Source organism: Malania oleifera, chromosome 3 (genome assembly GCF_029873635.1).
Source record: "Malania oleifera isolate guangnan ecotype guangnan chromosome 3, ASM2987363v1, whole genome shotgun sequence".
In the NCBI taxonomy this organism is placed as follows: domain Eukaryota; kingdom Viridiplantae; phylum Streptophyta; class Magnoliopsida; order Santalales; family Ximeniaceae; genus Malania; species Malania oleifera.
Genome location: NC_080419.1, coordinates 59,600,099 through 59,618,166, shown reverse-complemented (window position 1 = coordinate 59,618,166; position 18,068 = coordinate 59,600,099).

Genomic DNA, 18,068 nt, shown 5'->3' with positions numbered 1-18,068 from the left:
AATAAACACGTGTCTTAGTTTTTTGGTATAAAATACAATACAAATGAAGTTGTTTAGTCAGCCATGATCAGTGATTGGACATTGTCTGGCGACATAAATCTTGTGTGAAAGGGATCAGGAAGGAAAGGATGATATTCATTTTACTAGAGAGTTGCTAATGATAGAAGGATTAGATTCTGAAAATGGCTTCAAAAGCCATTGCAAACAACAACAGAAGATTCCACATTAGGCTGTATATAAATCAAATCCCAATCGAGCCGATGCCTAAGCGATTAAATTGGTGTCCCATTGCCAAGTAGGATTCACACTGGATAGAGCGAAAAGATAAAGCTCTAGATCCTAGAATGTATGGTTTTCCTTCTAGATAGCAAATTGCTAAAGGTCCGAGTATCATTATGATTTTCATCTAAGTCAGTTGATAAATATGATTCTGTTAGGTGTTATTTGGTTCACAGGATCCTTCGAGTTACTTGGCAATGTGATTCCCATGACATCTTACCCCCATGTTTGTTTTCAAGTTATGATGATAACATCACTTCCCAAGGAATAAAGAATTTCCACAAAACATAGAAGTCCAATCGTTGCCCACTTAGTATCTTACATTCTTATAAGCATCTTAATTTTAGGATTAAATTGTCCTCTTTGTTTTGGCCGACTTATGGAAATATGAAAATATGTATTCGATGCACATTCTCATCGACCCATATTTCTTTTTCACAACCAATACTGGCGCTCCCCAAGGTGACACGCTGGGCCTGATAGACCCCTTACCTAATAATTCTTGTAATTGTTCCTTTTAACTCTTTTAGTTCTTCCAGTGCCATTCTATATGGCACTTAAGAATTCGGCGCTGTCCCCAAAATTAGATCAATAGCAAATTCTACCTCACATTCAAGAGGTAGTCTCGACAAATCCTCTGAGAATACAACAGGAAAATCCCTTACTACCAGGATATCCTCTAATCTTAACTCCCGTTTTGATACATCCTTCACACAATCCAAATATCCCTCGCAACCCTTTAGCAACAACCCCATCGCCTAAATGCCAGGTAACAATTGTGGTGGGGTGTGCACACATGACCCTACAAATCTATACTTCTATCCACCTAGAGGTCTGAATACTACCTCTCTTTGATAACAGTCCATACTGGCATAGTTAGCAACTAGCTAGTCCATCCCCCAAAATTAGCTCGAACCCATGCATATCCAAGACCACTAGATTAGCTAATAAAGACCTCCCCTGAATGCAGACTGGACAGTTCTTGAGTACCTTCCTACATATCCCTATAGCCTTAATCAGTGAAGCTACTGATAAACCAACATCTAATTGCTGAGTTTATAACCCACCCAACTTAACGAATTCCTGGGCGATAAAATATGAGTTGCCCTTGGATTAAAAAAACAATAACTTTATATGACAATATTAAAATAGTACCTGTCATGACATCTCTTGCTGCCTCAGCATCTCCTGGTGTCATCGCATAAACTCGTGCTGGGGAGGCATTCCTCTGCTGTCTGCCTCGAGGTGCTTGGCAACCTCCTCGGTATGGTCTAAGAACATGTGCAATAGCTGGTGGTGCTCGACAATCTCTCACCATGTGCCCAGGCTGAAGACATTGGTAACAAACCATTTCCTTAACCCGACACACTCCTAGGTGTCTCCTATAGCATATAGGATAAAGAGGGGGCATCTGTCTGCCCTGTTCTACCCGATCTCCCATCCCCTGTCTCTGACCACCACTGCTATCTTACCTCATCCAAGACCCTCGGCTGGGCCCTGCTTGAAAATATGGAGGCGCAAGCCTCTTCCTCTGACTTTATGCCGCAACGCCTCTATGTAAATCACTCTCAATCATTGAAGCTCGATCAACTATCTTTGAGAAAGTCTGGGCCCGGAAACCTATAACCTACTCATGTAATCCTTGGCTTAAGCCCTCAAAAAACTTCCTCACCTTCTTTTCCTCATTTGACACTAGGTATGGAGCAAAGCGAGACAACTTGATGAATTTGACGGTATACTGTTGCACCGTCATGTGTCCTTGTATCAAACTCAAAAAATCATCTGATTTTGCGCTCATATTAGCAGCAGGAAAGTACCACTCCAAAAATATCCCCCTGAAATAGCTCCAAGTCATCACTTTAGGTTCAGGCTCCTGTTCCTCTAACATTCTCGCCGATCTCCACTAGTGTTTAGCCTCTCCCGTCAATTTAGACGTAGCAAACAAGATCCTCTGCTCGTTAGTACATGGGAGGACTACCAACATTTCCTTAATCTTTTGGATCCAGTCCTCAGCCCTGAGTGAGTCAGCCTCTCTAGAAAAAGATGGGGGTTTCATACATGTGAACTGTTCAATCATGCAGCTCCACTCCCCTGAATTCCTGGCCATCTCTGCCCTCATCTGTTGAGTGACGCTGCATGCCCTGCATCAACACCTCCAGCATATGCACTACTACTACTTGAATCCATCCTACAAATGGTATAATACAGTATTAGAACTCTATCATCATAACTCACTAACACACCCAGCATACTAAAACCCACAAGATATTCTGTTACAAACATTTCTCTTCACATTCTCAATCCCCATTTAAGATTCAATCCTGCCACTCAGAAACAAGAATCGGCGATAGTATCCATGATTTTCTAGAAGTCTTCACTCTAGGAAAAACATAGAAACAACCATAGAACTCATGCCACCAGGTCACAAGATAAAGCCCTAAATTCCAAACTCATCCTCTAACAATCACTAACTCATATCTCAATCTACTCATCTCCAATTTTCCTCATAATCCATTTCTATACCCTAGTATTGTATTTCGTTGTTTACTAAAGTCTGCAGAACCTATCAACCTAAGCACTGTTACCAAACTATGACGCCCTGATTTTTCATACCATTTTTTTCCATTCAATAATAAATAAATCATCACACATCAGCCACGTCTATAACTCTGATACCATTTCTATATAACCCGACTCGAAGAGGGTACTAGGTAAACAACCATGCATACAACCCTAATAGCAGAAGTCATAATGTTTACATACCATAACAAATACACATACCAGAGTGCTATCCCAACTAGATCAATATACATATCGCAATACATCCCCAAAAATAAACAAAATACAGTAGGAGAATTACACCTCCTTAGTTCACACACTCACCCCGTATATCAGGGTACCAGCTGCCCTCTATCTCGTAGCCCTATCACCTAGTCTATCTCGGTTTCCTGAAATATTTAGATATTTGTGTGAGACACATCTCAGTAAGACGAAATAAATTATTTACAGTGTGTGGCAACATGAGTTTCATTATATCATAATATACTCTTTTAAATCATCATATCATCGGAGAAAATAAATTGATATGTGTTTATAATCATGTAAATATAAAACACAAGTTTTCATAAGCTTTTAATTCCATTTTCAAAACCATTTACATGCAATCCATGTTTACCAGTGAAGTTCCTGAGAATTGGGAAGATTACACGCCCATACATATAGCTTGTCTCTTCTCTGATATCGTTTGTAACCTTTCCTGATTAACTCAAGTTCGGTTACAACTGATACTTATCAGGGCACTCACTTTACTCAGTAAGCCCTCAGGCGGAGTGTTTTACTTCACCTCAATTATTTATGTTATTAACTCACACAAATTCATTTCTCAATTTCATTATTCTCCATTTCTCATTTTCCATTATTTCTTTCATTTCTCATTTCAGCCCAACTTTATCATTCTTTCACATTCCATTTCCATTTCCATTTTACTATCCAACACATGAGTATCCTCGGTACCCTGTACCAATATCGCGTCTGTAACTCATGGTTGCCTTGAGGATCTCTTTTCCACACCATGCTTCCCCCCCATGGTTAGGGTTGTGCAGCCCAAAGGCTGGATCTAACCGTGGTTGGCCGACCTAGTTAGATCAAAATATCATATCATATATCCCATGTTTGTAGTACGACTAGCCGACCTATAGCTTTGATCTGGACTCAGGGGGCACAACAATTCTGCTAAACAGTTTAGTCGACCACCACGCCACACGCTCCAAGAGTCCGTGTGGTTGCACTATCACCACTAGCAATGGTACCGTGCTCAATGTCACAACCCATCATTAGGGTTTCCATAACCATCCATCAAGGTTATCATTACCACATACTCGCATTCATTACGCGACATTGACATTTCATCAATCACATTTCAATATTTATATTTCGATATGCACATTTTAGAATTTCACATTTCAATTCTCACAATTCCATATTCATATTGCAGAATTTTACATTGCAATATTTCCTATTTCCATATTCATAATTCACAACTCATAGTTTAATATTCCCCTTTCATTGTTCTTATTTCAACATTAATTTCATTCTTATGCTAGTATATAACTCATTTCACGTTTTTCAGTACTTCTTAACATGATCAAATCAGTATTCATACTTCTTTGTTTTCATGGAAATCAGTCTACTTACATATATACATCACATTTTTATCATTTTCCAGTACACATACCAGTACTTTTATATTTCATCATTTCTCAGAAAAAAATACACAACATCATATAACACATTTCAGTATTTGTCATATGCTACACAATTTCATCTAATACTCATAACATACTAGTTTTCTGGGAAAATATTGTTAACTTCAATTTTCACATAATTATTCAATCAATAATCACAAATTACTACTATAATTTATTCCCCTTACCTGACTTACTGAGATCTCGCTAAAATACCCAAATTCTACGCCCCGCGGTGTTCGACGCTCAAAACCTTAAAATTCACATTTTTCACAGACCAAACAATTCAACTCCCTAGAATAATAATTATTTTAATATTTCCTAGGCCCACACACTCCCAATACTAATTAATCTTTAAAAATAATTAACGGATCTATTTCCACTATTCTACCTTAACTTTGGAGTGGTGCCTAGGAAACCCAAATTAAAAATCTGGTTCAGCCAACATGACGAGGATCAAACCTAGGATCCTGTGGTGGTTTCTGATTGTCCATTTGGTTGGAGGTTTAAGGAAAAAATGAGGAAAGAGATGGAGTATATCTTACCTCAGGAGTGGTGCCTATGTCGCTTCTACGACAAATCCACTTCGATGAAAATGTTGGTGATGGAGATAGGATCCCAATGGTATTTTATGCTAATTAACGGATCTATTTCCACTATTCTACCCTAACTTTGGAGTGGTGCCTAAGAAACCCAAATTAAAAATCTGGTTCAACCAACATGACGAGGATCAAACCTAGGATCCTGTGGTAGTTTCTGATCGTCGATTTGGTTGAAGGTTTAAGGAAAAAATAAGGAAAGAGATGGAGTATATCTTACCTCAGGAGTAGTGCCTACGTCGCTCCTACGACAAATCCACTTCGATGAAAATGTTGGTGATGGAGATAGGATCCCAATGGTATTTTATGCTTTTCGATCAGAACCCATTTGGACAAGATAATCGAGGAGAAAGAGAGAGAGAATGAAAAGAGAGAGAGAGATCGCTGAAGGGGGGGGCATTCTGCCTCATTTCTCGGTTTCAATTCCTTCTTGAAGAATCAGGAAGGAATGCTTTATATATATATATATCATATTATATTATATTATTATTATATTATTGTATTATATTATATTAATTAATATTAATTTAATAAATAAATAAATAAATAAATAAATTTTAATTAATTAATTAATTAATTTTTTGAAATCACTACATCCTCCTATAATAATTATATTTGGGGCGTTACATAGTGAACATTAACATATTTGAAACAAGGATCTTCTTCATTAGCATCTCTCACAATATCTCATAAATACATTTTTGAGAGATATCATATAATATCTATTGATCTTAAACTCCCATCATACAAGAGTGCATTAGTTTTAATATTGTACACATTTGCTTATTGAGGAAACACTTTATTTGTACACAAAATATTCATATATTTGTATTCTTGGCGAGTGTTATCGTCTGAAGAGGAAGGTACCAACCTGTAAGGTGTACCGATTTGGCCCAAGCTCGGTTAGGTGAGCTAGGAAGACTCCGCCCTATAAGGAGAGGTTGTAAACGGTGTCGCTCCACCTGGTTGAGTGAGCATTTAGTGAATCATCAAGTGGGTTGGCTTGATGCTAGGACGTAGATAGAATTGGGCGAACCTTGATAAAAACCCTATGTCACTCTTTTCTTATTCTCTTTATATTTTTTTTTGTGCTTGTTTACACTTACCTACTGATATTACTGCATTTGTGTTTAAATACTGATCCGCAAGTGTTTGGGAAATACTTGAACTATTAGACTCGGTTAAAATTATTTGGACTTCCATATCCTTTGTCAATCTTGAGCAAATAATTCAAAAATTCAAATTTTCTCTGGGCTTGTCAATCGCATGTAAGAGCCAGTCGACCACTTGTGGGTGGCGTCAAATGGTAGAAAAAGGAAAGGGGTCGGTTCATCGCCAAAAAGTGGTTGGTCAACTATGTTGTGTTGCTTCTTGTTTCTTGGTGTTTTTTACCCAACTTTTCACATATCCATCTTGGTGTCCTTATTTTATTAGGTAAAAAATGGTTATCGACAATGATGTTTTCAAGATCTTTCTAAATTTTATTCTTATATATTTTGAAATCTTGCATCATTAGTAGTTTTCTTCATTAGAATTCTTGTGTATCATTCATTGATTAATATAATATCATATCACTTTGCATTTGCATACATGTAGCTAAATATTATATTATTAGTGTTCATCTATGATCATAGAAGGAACTCTAGAAGGGTATCCTTTAGAAGTATAATACAACAACTCATTGAAGCATAGTCCATGTAAGTGTTCTTTATGAGTTTGCATTGGTTCCAACAATTTATCAATTCATGGAGTATAGAATGCCTATATGATAACACCTCTCATCAAAGACTTGGAACCTCTAAAAAAGAGTTTGCATCGTCATATGTGTAAATCTAGGGTTGTCTCTTCTCTTAAGTTAGAATTCATATCATTGAGCGAAGGTTTATCATTACATCATTAATGTAATATTATAGGAAGCTTTCTATTTTGAGGCTCATTCCATTCTTTGCATCATTACATAGCCAAAAATAGGGGCTCTATGAGTTCTTCGATTAGGTTTGTATGTGTGCAACCATAATAGAGAGAGAGAGGTGGAAAGAAAAAAAAAAAGAGGAGGCCACCTCTATTTTTTAGTGGATTCTCCATCTGTTGGTAGCTTTAGAGGTGGCTATATAGAGCTTCTATGGTGAGTAGGGTCATTATGTACTTGTCATGAACAAGAAGAAGAAGGATGAGGATGGGCAATTCGACAGCAATTGCACTAGTGAGTGGCATTAGCGACCCATGGCAACTGGGTAGCTAGGATCCATATTTGATGTAGGAACTATGTATATGAGATGCACAAAATAGTTGCTCGATTTTTGGTGTTAGTCTAGCAGCCTCAAGCACCAATGAATGTGGTAGAGCTAGGGATGATGATCAACAGCTTCAAACGAACCTTGGTAAAGGGAGGTATCTATAGCAATGAGAAGTGGAGGTTGGTGTTGAGTTGCAAGAGGCATGCACAAAAACCTAGGTTTTCTACACATAAGATGATAAAGAGTGAACTTGTGGGTACCCCATGAGCTTAAATGTTGTTTTTTTTTTTCTTTTCTTTTTTTTATTTTTCCTTATGGTTTTATTTTCATTTATAATAGTTTTAATTAGTAAAAAAAATAATAAAAATAAGGGAAAATCTAGAAAAAAATGCTATTTTTTCAAGTCATCTAATTCATGATTTATGTGAATTTATCTATCTATCTATCTATTTATTATTATTATTATTATTATTATTATTATTATTATTATTATTATTATTATTATTATTATTTATCATTTATTATTTCATCATTGCTACCTTTTGATAAATATAAAAGTCCTAAACAATATTAAAAATTATGGAAAAATTTTAGAGGCTTTTTAGGCTGCTTCTAGGGTTTTACGGTTTTCTTTTGTGTGTGTTGTTAGATTAGAGTTTCCACATTTTTCAAAAAAAAAAAAAAACAAAAAAAAAATCAAGATAACTCTTTTATACCTAAAATTTGTAACCATCTCTGTATTTCTCTTCTTACTTGTTTAGAAAGATGTGAATCTTATATATAACTTTGGAAAGTTTTCTTTTTGACCTCATTAGCAAGTATTTTTTAGTTTAGAGCAATGTTTGACTTACTATCTTAAATATTGTTGCCTTTCATTTGAATGTTTTTTCTTGCTCTGTGTGTGTGTGTGTGTGTGATTTTAGTATTGATCTTGCTCTAGCAAGATAAAACCTTATTTGAGTGCAAAAAATCCATAATCTAATCTAATTTGATGATAGAAATAGAAAGTGGTGTGATAACTCCTCTTCGAATTCTAAAGGTGATAGAAAACCCTATGCACTTAATCAAGATATAAAATGGTAATAGGGTGGACAAATATTTAAAGGAAGGTACCCTAAATTCAACAATTAAGAGTCAAATAAATGGTTTGCGTTTGAAACTCCAAAGTTATCATGGTACCATTTGTATAGGGGGTGCTAGTACCTTTCCCTCACATAACTATACTCTTGAACTTGGATTGAGTATTATAGACCCTGACTATCAATTCCTTGGACCTAAGTTTAGCTTAAAGAGCAATCTCTCAACAATATTTAGGTGACCTAATCATGCATAAGGTAAAGAAAAGGTTATGGCGACTCCGTAGAACCTAAACTCCATTAAACACCTATAAAAGTCACTTTTGGGTTGCCATCTCTGGTGAGGCATCGAATCCTCAATCCGCATATGTTGACAATGGTCACCCAAGTCCATACCACTAAAAATTGCATCCTTCTGAAGTATAAGGTCCAAAACTTTTCAAAGACGAGTAGCTCTATGGGATCAAGCACCAATATGAACCTCCTTCTTGACATTGAGAACATGGGCACCTATTTCGACAGATCAACTTCTTCTTCTCCCTCTCGCATTGAAAAATCAATTTGTAGTGAACTATTGTTTTTCTTTTTTAATTGTAATTTTTCTTTTGTAATACTTATTATCACACTTGTTGCAAGCTCTATGTACAGTTGCAAAAGGGTTAACAAGCCAAGCATATTTTCTTAAATAATAACATGATCTCATTATTTATTTATGCATAGCCAGCTAGACTTCAACATAAGATTGCAAGATTCTTCAAGAATCCTTATGGCCTTTACATTCAATATCTTTAGTAAGCTCAAAATCACCAAGTCAAGACTATGCATTAGTGATGGGCAGCCATTATTTTGCCAAAAAATAATTCCCTTTGCCCTACATTACATAGATTTATTTCTTTTTGGCTTGTTAAACCTTTTCATGAGCCTTTGTTTCATTCATCCCATCTCAAAATACCCTCAAAGTAAGTTGCTGATATTACACATTACTAAAAAAAAAAGATAAAAAGGGAGGACGAGTTGAAAATAGTTCATTATCCAAACATCCTTTAGAATAAAATTCATCCTTTGCCACTCCACTTTGAGCCTAAAATTTGTTTCTTTCAACCCATAGGGTCATTTCCCATATTAGGGAAAAGTATGGACGAGCCATCTAAAACGCAAGGCAATTTTTCAAACAATAAAAGAAAGAGGTGGAAGAACAAGGATAATGAAATCAATAGAAAAAAAATGAAAAAGAAGATCAAAAGAGAAAAATAGAAAAGGATACTAGAATAGAAAATAAAAGAAAAGGAATAAAAAAAGAGGCAACGGCAAGAATAATAAAGAAGGTTATCCTTGACCATCTTAACCCTAAAAACTATAGGTTTTGAGCCTAAAAAATTCCTTCTTTGCTAGACCCCAACACTTTTGCATCATTACAACCAAAATATAAGTGCTCTCAAATTGAGACATCCATATAATATTTATCAATGTGCTTTTGTTAACTTGAACTATGTAAAGACTTAATCTCATGCTAGGTATGTAGACAACTTGCCAAAGAAAGTAAGTTTAGTATGAATTTTCACCATTTAGTCATTACCATGTATCATCAATACCAGGGGATTTCGGTCTAACAATGGATTTTAAGCCTAGTTTGCCATTATTGGTTGCACCCCTCCATCTCTATTTTTAAGTCCACTTTGTTGGCCTAATAAGGCTTAATCTCATTTTGATGATAAAAATCCAGGTTACTGAATGTGTTTGTTTAAGTTAAGTTTTAGGACTTAAGTGTTTTTATGAAATCAAGTGATTGTGCTTGAAGAATTTTGTTGAAACCTAGACTTAAAGTTACAAGTCATGAGGAACATGGAGAATAGTAAAGAATTGGTCAAAGCTCAGATGGTTATAAAAACCTTACAACATGAAGATTTAGGAACTTAGATAGCTTTATTTTGGTTAAGTCTTACGTATGTACTTCTATACTCAATATTGAAGTTGAAGCTCTTAGGATTCATTATGGACTTAGAGACCTGTTTTTAAACATGGAAAATATTTTCATAAATTCTAAAATAATTTTTCCAAGTTACCAAGTTAAGTTTTGGAATCAAGAATTTGAAAGACACAAATTGGTTAGTGGTCATACGACTAATGTTTTTGCATTAGGCAACTGATATACTACTGGCTTTGTTAAATAGAAGAACAAAATGGGATCAGGCTACTGAACCATCGGGGTCAAGCAACTAACCTGCTATTGACTATTTTTATATGTGATTTGAAAGAAGATCAGGTGACTAACCCTATGGCTTAGTCGACTGATGTCAGTGTTTTAAACTTTTAACAGCGCGGATTTTGTTTCTAAATTTGAACAACTGGGTTTCGAAACTTGAAGTAAACTTGGGGAAAATTGTAACTAAGGTTTATACTCTATATAAAGTTATTATTTTCGCAAATAAGGTTAACCAATACTCAAAAACAATTCTAAAATCTTGATATACTATTAAAAATCTTTCTGAACGGCTGCTGTGAGTTCTTGCTGAAAACTAGCGAATTTATGATATGATTTTCTAAAGTTCACACTCTACAATCAGATTGCTGGTGATATATTTTTGAGCTTCACTTTCATATTGATTTATTGAAGTATATTGTGCTCTAACGTGTATAAATTCTTCTTTGTTGAAGAGTATCGTTATTGTACAAACAAGCTTGTATTGCTGTTTTTGTTCTCGACTGTTTAGGGCTTTGAATCATTACCCAACGAGAGGGTTGTTCTCGTTAGAGGGGGATCTCCACCTTAAACGGAGAGATGGGTGCTTCACCTAGTTAACGAAGTGGGAAAGGAAAATCCTCATAGCGGGTTGCTAGAGGTAATGACATAGGCTGCTGGTCGAACCTTGTAAAAAATTTTGTGTTCAATCTTCTTTTTTCCTATCTCTTTGAATTCCCGCAAGTTATAATCTGCGTGTATGTTTAAAATTCATTGGAAACTTGCTAAATATTGGGAGTTGATTGTGATTGAATCAAGTTAGCATCTTGAATGCTGGTTTGTGTTGTTGGATTAAGAAATCAGATAAGATCTTATATATGAATTTAGGTACAAAATTGCTGAGGTAAAGTGTTGGTGATTGATCATTTAATTGAAGCATAAGTATTAAGATAATCCAAGTTGCATTATTAAATTTGTGGCTTGGGGAGATTATTGATTATTTCTAAAAATTAGATTCTGATTTTTATTTAACTGAATTAATTGAAGCTTGGATTTGGTTTGTAATTTCAGCATTCATATATATTGCACGGCCTCGAACCCGGTAGGGTCTAGAGTGCTACATTTTCGTCCATAAATAATCCATATATATCTCTGATACAATAATTATAGAGACCCGAACCCAAAAGGGGGTCCCAGGTATCCCTATCCATCACTCAATTTAAAACATGCAATAGAAGATAATTAAACCTCATTACTTTACCAGAGTTCTAAGAACCACCATACTTTACCAGAGTTCTAAAAACCACCATAATTACACATGTACCTCCAAATTTTAATATTACATACCAAAATAGACAAAAATATGGCAAACCCAGTGTCTCGCAAGCATTTACGATAACTATATATTCTAATCCCAAACTTGTAGCTTGCTAGGCTCAATTCTTTGTAGGTCCTGAAATATGAGATGGACATTGGGGTAAGACACTTCCCAGTAAGACGAATTAGATTATCATCAGTGTATGACTAACATGAGTTTTAGTGTGAACAAAATACATCCATTTATTTAACTGTAAGTGACATGGAGTTTGAAAATTGTACTCACACCTATATCGTTGAAAATACATAATTTCCTTTATAACATAGTTTCGATTCAATATAGCCCATTTTACATAAATTCACATATATGCATAGAAGAACCAACCTTGTTGGGCTAACATCATGTATAACCCCCATGATCAGGTTGTGCGGTTCTAAAACTGGACTTAACCTTTGCTGGCCCACCACCAACTTAAGTCAACAATATCCTATCTGAAGTACAATTTGCCTACCACATCCTTGTCCGGACCCAGGAGGGTACCCTACTCTTCTCAGGCCAAATCGACTATCCAAGGCCTACACTTCCACTCAAGTGGGGCTATGTAATGACCCGAAATTTCTGCTATATTTCTTTTCCACATAATAATAATCATAATAACTCTGATACCATGACATACTAACAAAGTCAAAGACAACCCGGACCCATAGGTACCGAGAATATACCTGTCTATACATACATCTCGTATATGCAGCGGAAACTATAATTTATACAACCATATATATATATATATATGATTGTATATACAATACTAGAGTTTTACTATGTCCATAAATACACATATATTCATCCCCCAAAAGAACCGTAATATCCTAGGGTCATAACCCTAAAAATCCATCTTGAACACAACCCCACAACTTACCCTTCAAACAGGGCAGTATAAAACTGTCTCCTCTACCTCGGAGCTCGGTCCACTCTTCTATGTGGGTTTCCTAAAATGTTTGTAATGCTGGGGTGAGACACCTTTCAGTAAGGGATATAGACTAATATCAATGTATGGCAACGTGAGTATCATTGTATTATAAACATATACTGAACATGGTATATTATATCTGTTAACTAAGGAAAACTTGTACATAATTCAACCACATTTGATAAATCTGATAAAACTATTCTGTAAAGATCTGAATAAATCATATTTCATATAACATACTGTGACATACTAAATTTCTGTATACATAAAAATCATCTGCTATATCTGTATAATACTGAAATCACACCTTGAATGGATAGCTTACTGATGTCATGTATTACCCCCGCATGACTGGGTTGTGTAGCCCCTAGGCAGAACCTAGTAATGGATGGCCTGCCACTCTAAGTCAAATTGGTAATTCTGTAAGTACGATTGGCTTGACTAGCCTAGTTCGTACGGCCAAAGGGGGCTCTGCTCCAACACTGATGCACAATGGACTATCCCACTCCCACACTCTATCTGAGATGTGTGGTAGCACTGCCCGAACTGATAGCTACGGTACTGTGCTTTGAATCTAAACTAAGCCTATCATATAATATATATATAATATACAACACTATTATGAATAACTGGTTCAAAATCACATGTAACATCTGTAATGATAATATTTTCTAAAAAACTATTATAGCATATTTAATCTTGGAATTTGCACCAGCTAAATATCTTGACATCTGTGCCGACTGAATATCTTGGCATCTGCGCCGGCTGAATATCATTATATTCTGAAAATATAGTTACTGTACTATTTATAGTTTTTCTGAAAACTGACATTAAATCATGTTCGTTCTGAAAAATCATAATATTATGATATATCATCATTTGCATAAAATCTATACTCACGCCACACATAAGTGAGTACTATACTATAACATATTATTTGGCCTGGAAACATATATTTTTCTAACGAAATAATATTAAATCTGTTTTTCAAAATTTCCACAGTTTCATCTCAGTATTCCCAAAACTTTATATAATTTATGAATTAAACACTAAATATTGAAAAATGCATTTTCTGAAAATGCCTAACGTAGTTTATTCCCTTACCTGTTTCCTGGGAAACCTGCTAAAATCCTAAACCATGCGTACGGTGTCCCAAAACTCCAAATCCTGAAATCAACCCAACTCTAGTTCAATTAACTCAAACCCCAGTATAAAACCATCTAATTCATTTCCTAGGTTTAGAAACACCTAATAATCATATAAATTCTGAAATAACTCACTTACCTTGATTTTGGGATGGAGCCTAAGAACTCCAAACCAACAGTCTGCTCCGGCTATGTTGTAGAGAATTTCCCTAGGATCAATGTGGTAACTTCTGATTGTTGAAACAGGGAAAAACGGAGCCAAAATCGTAGAGAGAAGGTGGGGTGTTGGAATTGGTGTATTCCCAAGAGGGGGTGAATTGGGTGTTTAAAATTTATTCATAGGTATATCCAAATCAGTAGCAGTAATACTCAACCTAGGGTCTGTCTATATACTCATAAACCCAAATGCGCAGATAAATGAAAGATGCAGAAATTAAATTATGCGCAGCCTTCACACAATAACATACATGTGCAGTAATATAAATTGCAGAAATATAAAACAGGGCACACACAATATGTTATTGGGGTTCGGTCAATACTGCCTACGTCCTCGCCTCGAGCTCACAAGTAAGAGAATTTCCACTATGACTCACTTAATGGGTGGAGCGGCACTGTTTACAATTAAGTCAATTATTGGGGTTGACCTCAACCTACAATTACACCTTACCAAGATAGTGAACCTAACTTTCCTAACCGATTCAAAGCCAATCCGAGGCTTTTACCAGGGCAAGTCTCCCTCTTCAGGTCCATGCCTGGAATACAATAATCAATATGAAATTATGTACAATTTAAATGTTTTTCTCTAATAAGTAGATATGTACCGATATCAATCAATGCACAACACACAAATATGAACTATAAGCTCAGTGCCAAAGAAATGTAATCACACTCAATCTAATGTCAATAGGCAATCAAGTGCAAGACTGTATTCTCAAACTGTCTTTGAAACAATATATCAATATACCTCAATCACAAGGAGGGTTTCAAAGATATCCAAATATAATGATCAAATATCTCAAAAATGATGCTAACTGCAAAGGAAAAAAAGATTCAAAAATTCTTTGCCTTGAAAGTAAAATTAAGGATCAAAATTAAATAATTTTCAATTTTACTAAAGGAAAGGAGAACTTTGAGAAATTAGTTGGATCACAAAGAATGTCTTTGGATTAAGAAGGTATAGGACTTAATGGAGTTGAGAACATAAAGAAAAATAACCTCTACATGGGATACTTTGGAATCTAGAAGATCAAAACACTAAAATAAGATCAAAGTGAAAATTTGTAATGCAGCTGGTTAAATATTGAATAAATCCTTAAATGCAAATACAAGTAAAATTGTTTTGTCAAAAAGTAAAATGTAACTAAGTAGTTGTCTGAGCTAAATGATCATATTAGAAGCTACTACTAATAAATTAAGGAAGTTCACAAAGTCACAATTAATACAAGAGTGTTGAACAAAGTCAGAATGAATTATTTCTTTCTTAAAGATTAATTTCCGGATATATTAATGTCATTAGTGTGAAAATAAAGAATATAAGAACAACATTGTTGGCCATAATCAGAGGATAAAATGTACAAGGCTTAACTTCAAAAGAATTAAATTCAAAGAGTCATATGCATCAATTGCTAATTTGGAAAGAAATATGAAATCTGAGTATTCATATGCAAAAGAATAATTTAAAATTAAAAGAGAGAAAATGTGAAGTAAACTAAGATTATTACATAGTAGAGAACTAGTTTGAAAAGAAAATTAGGAAGACTGAATGTCTGGCAACTGACTCATGTGGCTTAGTCAACTAACTAGCTATTGTTTGAAATTTTTTTTCAGGGCTTTATTAGTCAGGCGATTGATCCTATGAAGCACAGTCGACTAACTTGCTACTCTTTGGTAAAAATTCAAATAAAAGAATTGTGAGGCAATTGACTCTTCAAATGTCAGTCGACTGATGATTAGCGGTTTATATTCCTTCATATGAAAAACCTCGTTTTTTTTTTAAAGCCCTCAGTCTCCTGATCCAACTTCTCCTCTCCTCTAAACTTTTTTCTTCTCCATATACCAGCCTTTCATCACTTAAAATTTTCCAATTACACTATGATTCTCATCTTCCTATTTCAGTTTCACTCGCTTTTCTAGGGTTTTACCGTTCGTTTTTTATAAAACAATCATGCCACGAACTAAAGCAGTTGGAAACAAAGCATCATCTTCCAAGAATGATGACAACAATGATATTGAAAAATGGCTTGTATCTCCACATGCTAACCAACTATATCGGACTCATCTTCGATCAACGGATCCTATATTCTGTAAGATCTTGGATACAACTTTATTTGAAACAGATTTTCCCGTTATTTTGCCTATGTTCAAAGAACTAGGATAAAAGAAATTCATTACGTATCAAGCTAAAGGATACTATCCAAACTTGGTCAAAATATTTTATGCGAATATGGTAAAAGGAGACATGGTTATTTCTATTGATGTAACGACCCAAAGAATAATGGTATTTAAATAATAAAAGAAAGGGAAATGGAAACCAGAAACAGAAGGAGGCAGTTGACGACATTGCATTTTGGAAAAGATAAATTCTGAAGAATTTTTCAGCTCCTCGTTGACGAATATAAGGGACTCGTCAATGAGGGTATAATAGGAGCTTGTCGACGAGGGTTGGAGTTCGTTGACGAATTTTCTACAGGACTCGTCGACGAGGTGACGTGGCTCATCGACGAGGATATACTGAGGGGATGATTTTGGGGTTTCTAAATTTTGTCGACGAAGGGGAGAGTTTGTCGACTAATTTTGTATTGACCTCGTCGACGAGATGACGTGGCTCGTCGACAAAGGCCATGGTTTAAATAGGCCTAAAGTTCATTTTTGGCCAAAATTTCTTGCACAGAAGCTTTCTGTCTCTTACCCTTCGGTTTCTCAACCTTCTCTCTTCGATTTTGGGCCGAATTTCCATTGGTTCGACGATCTGAAGCCACCATGACGCTCCTGGGAAAGTTCTCTGCAAGTCTGCCGGAGCGGATCGACGGTGGGGCTGAGGTGGAAACCATCCCAAATCCAGGGTAATACTTTCTACTCAGTATTCAGTTATTTGACAGTTGTAGAAAGTGATATACACATAGAAATACTAAAGTTTAGTACTGGGAGTTTTCATTTCCAGGGTGTTGAATAGGGAACCCTGCGGGTGCGGGACATATTTTCTTAGGGGCTTTTCAAGAGTCAGGTAAGGGGATAAACTAAGCTAGTTCTTTTTGATAAAACGTGTCGTGCTATGTGTATGGTTTGCTGGCATACGGGCCGTGCTATGTGTATGGTTTGCCAGCTTATGGGCTGTGCTATGATTTTTCGGCGTACGGGCCGAGCTATGGTAAAATGTGAAATACCGGCGTATAGGCGGATGATTTTTCATGATATACGTATATATGAAAAAATGATATGATTGATTTGATAATTAATGATATGAAATATCCATGTATCACAGTTTCAGTATATGTTATATGATATTAGAACTTGGTTGGCTTGGTCTAGGCAAGCACTTGCACGGTACCGTTGCTATGTGTCCATGGTCTTCGTGATCATGATATTTGTGTTAACGTCGTTGTACGGAGTGGTGTGAGATTGGATGGTCGATGTGGTTTTTAAGAAGTGTGTGATCGCCCCTAGTGTACGGACCAGGTTAGGAAGACCCATCAAACTTACAGGTTGTACTTTTGACTTGGCAGTGGTCGGCCAACCATTGTCAGGTCCCGCCTTCGGGCCACACAACCCAGTCATGTGGGAGTAATACATGACAACAGCTAGCTAACCTACCAGGAATGTTTTTGTATTATTATTATATGAGATGAAATATGTTTATGAAAATGCAGTATGTTTTGCCATGTTTTAATGATATATATGTTTTCCCAGATTTGACAAAACAGTTACTGAATATGTTCTGTATACTTTATGTATAACACAGAATACTCATTTTGTCACACACTGGTATTAGTTTTTTACCCTTACTGAGAGGTGTCTTACTCCA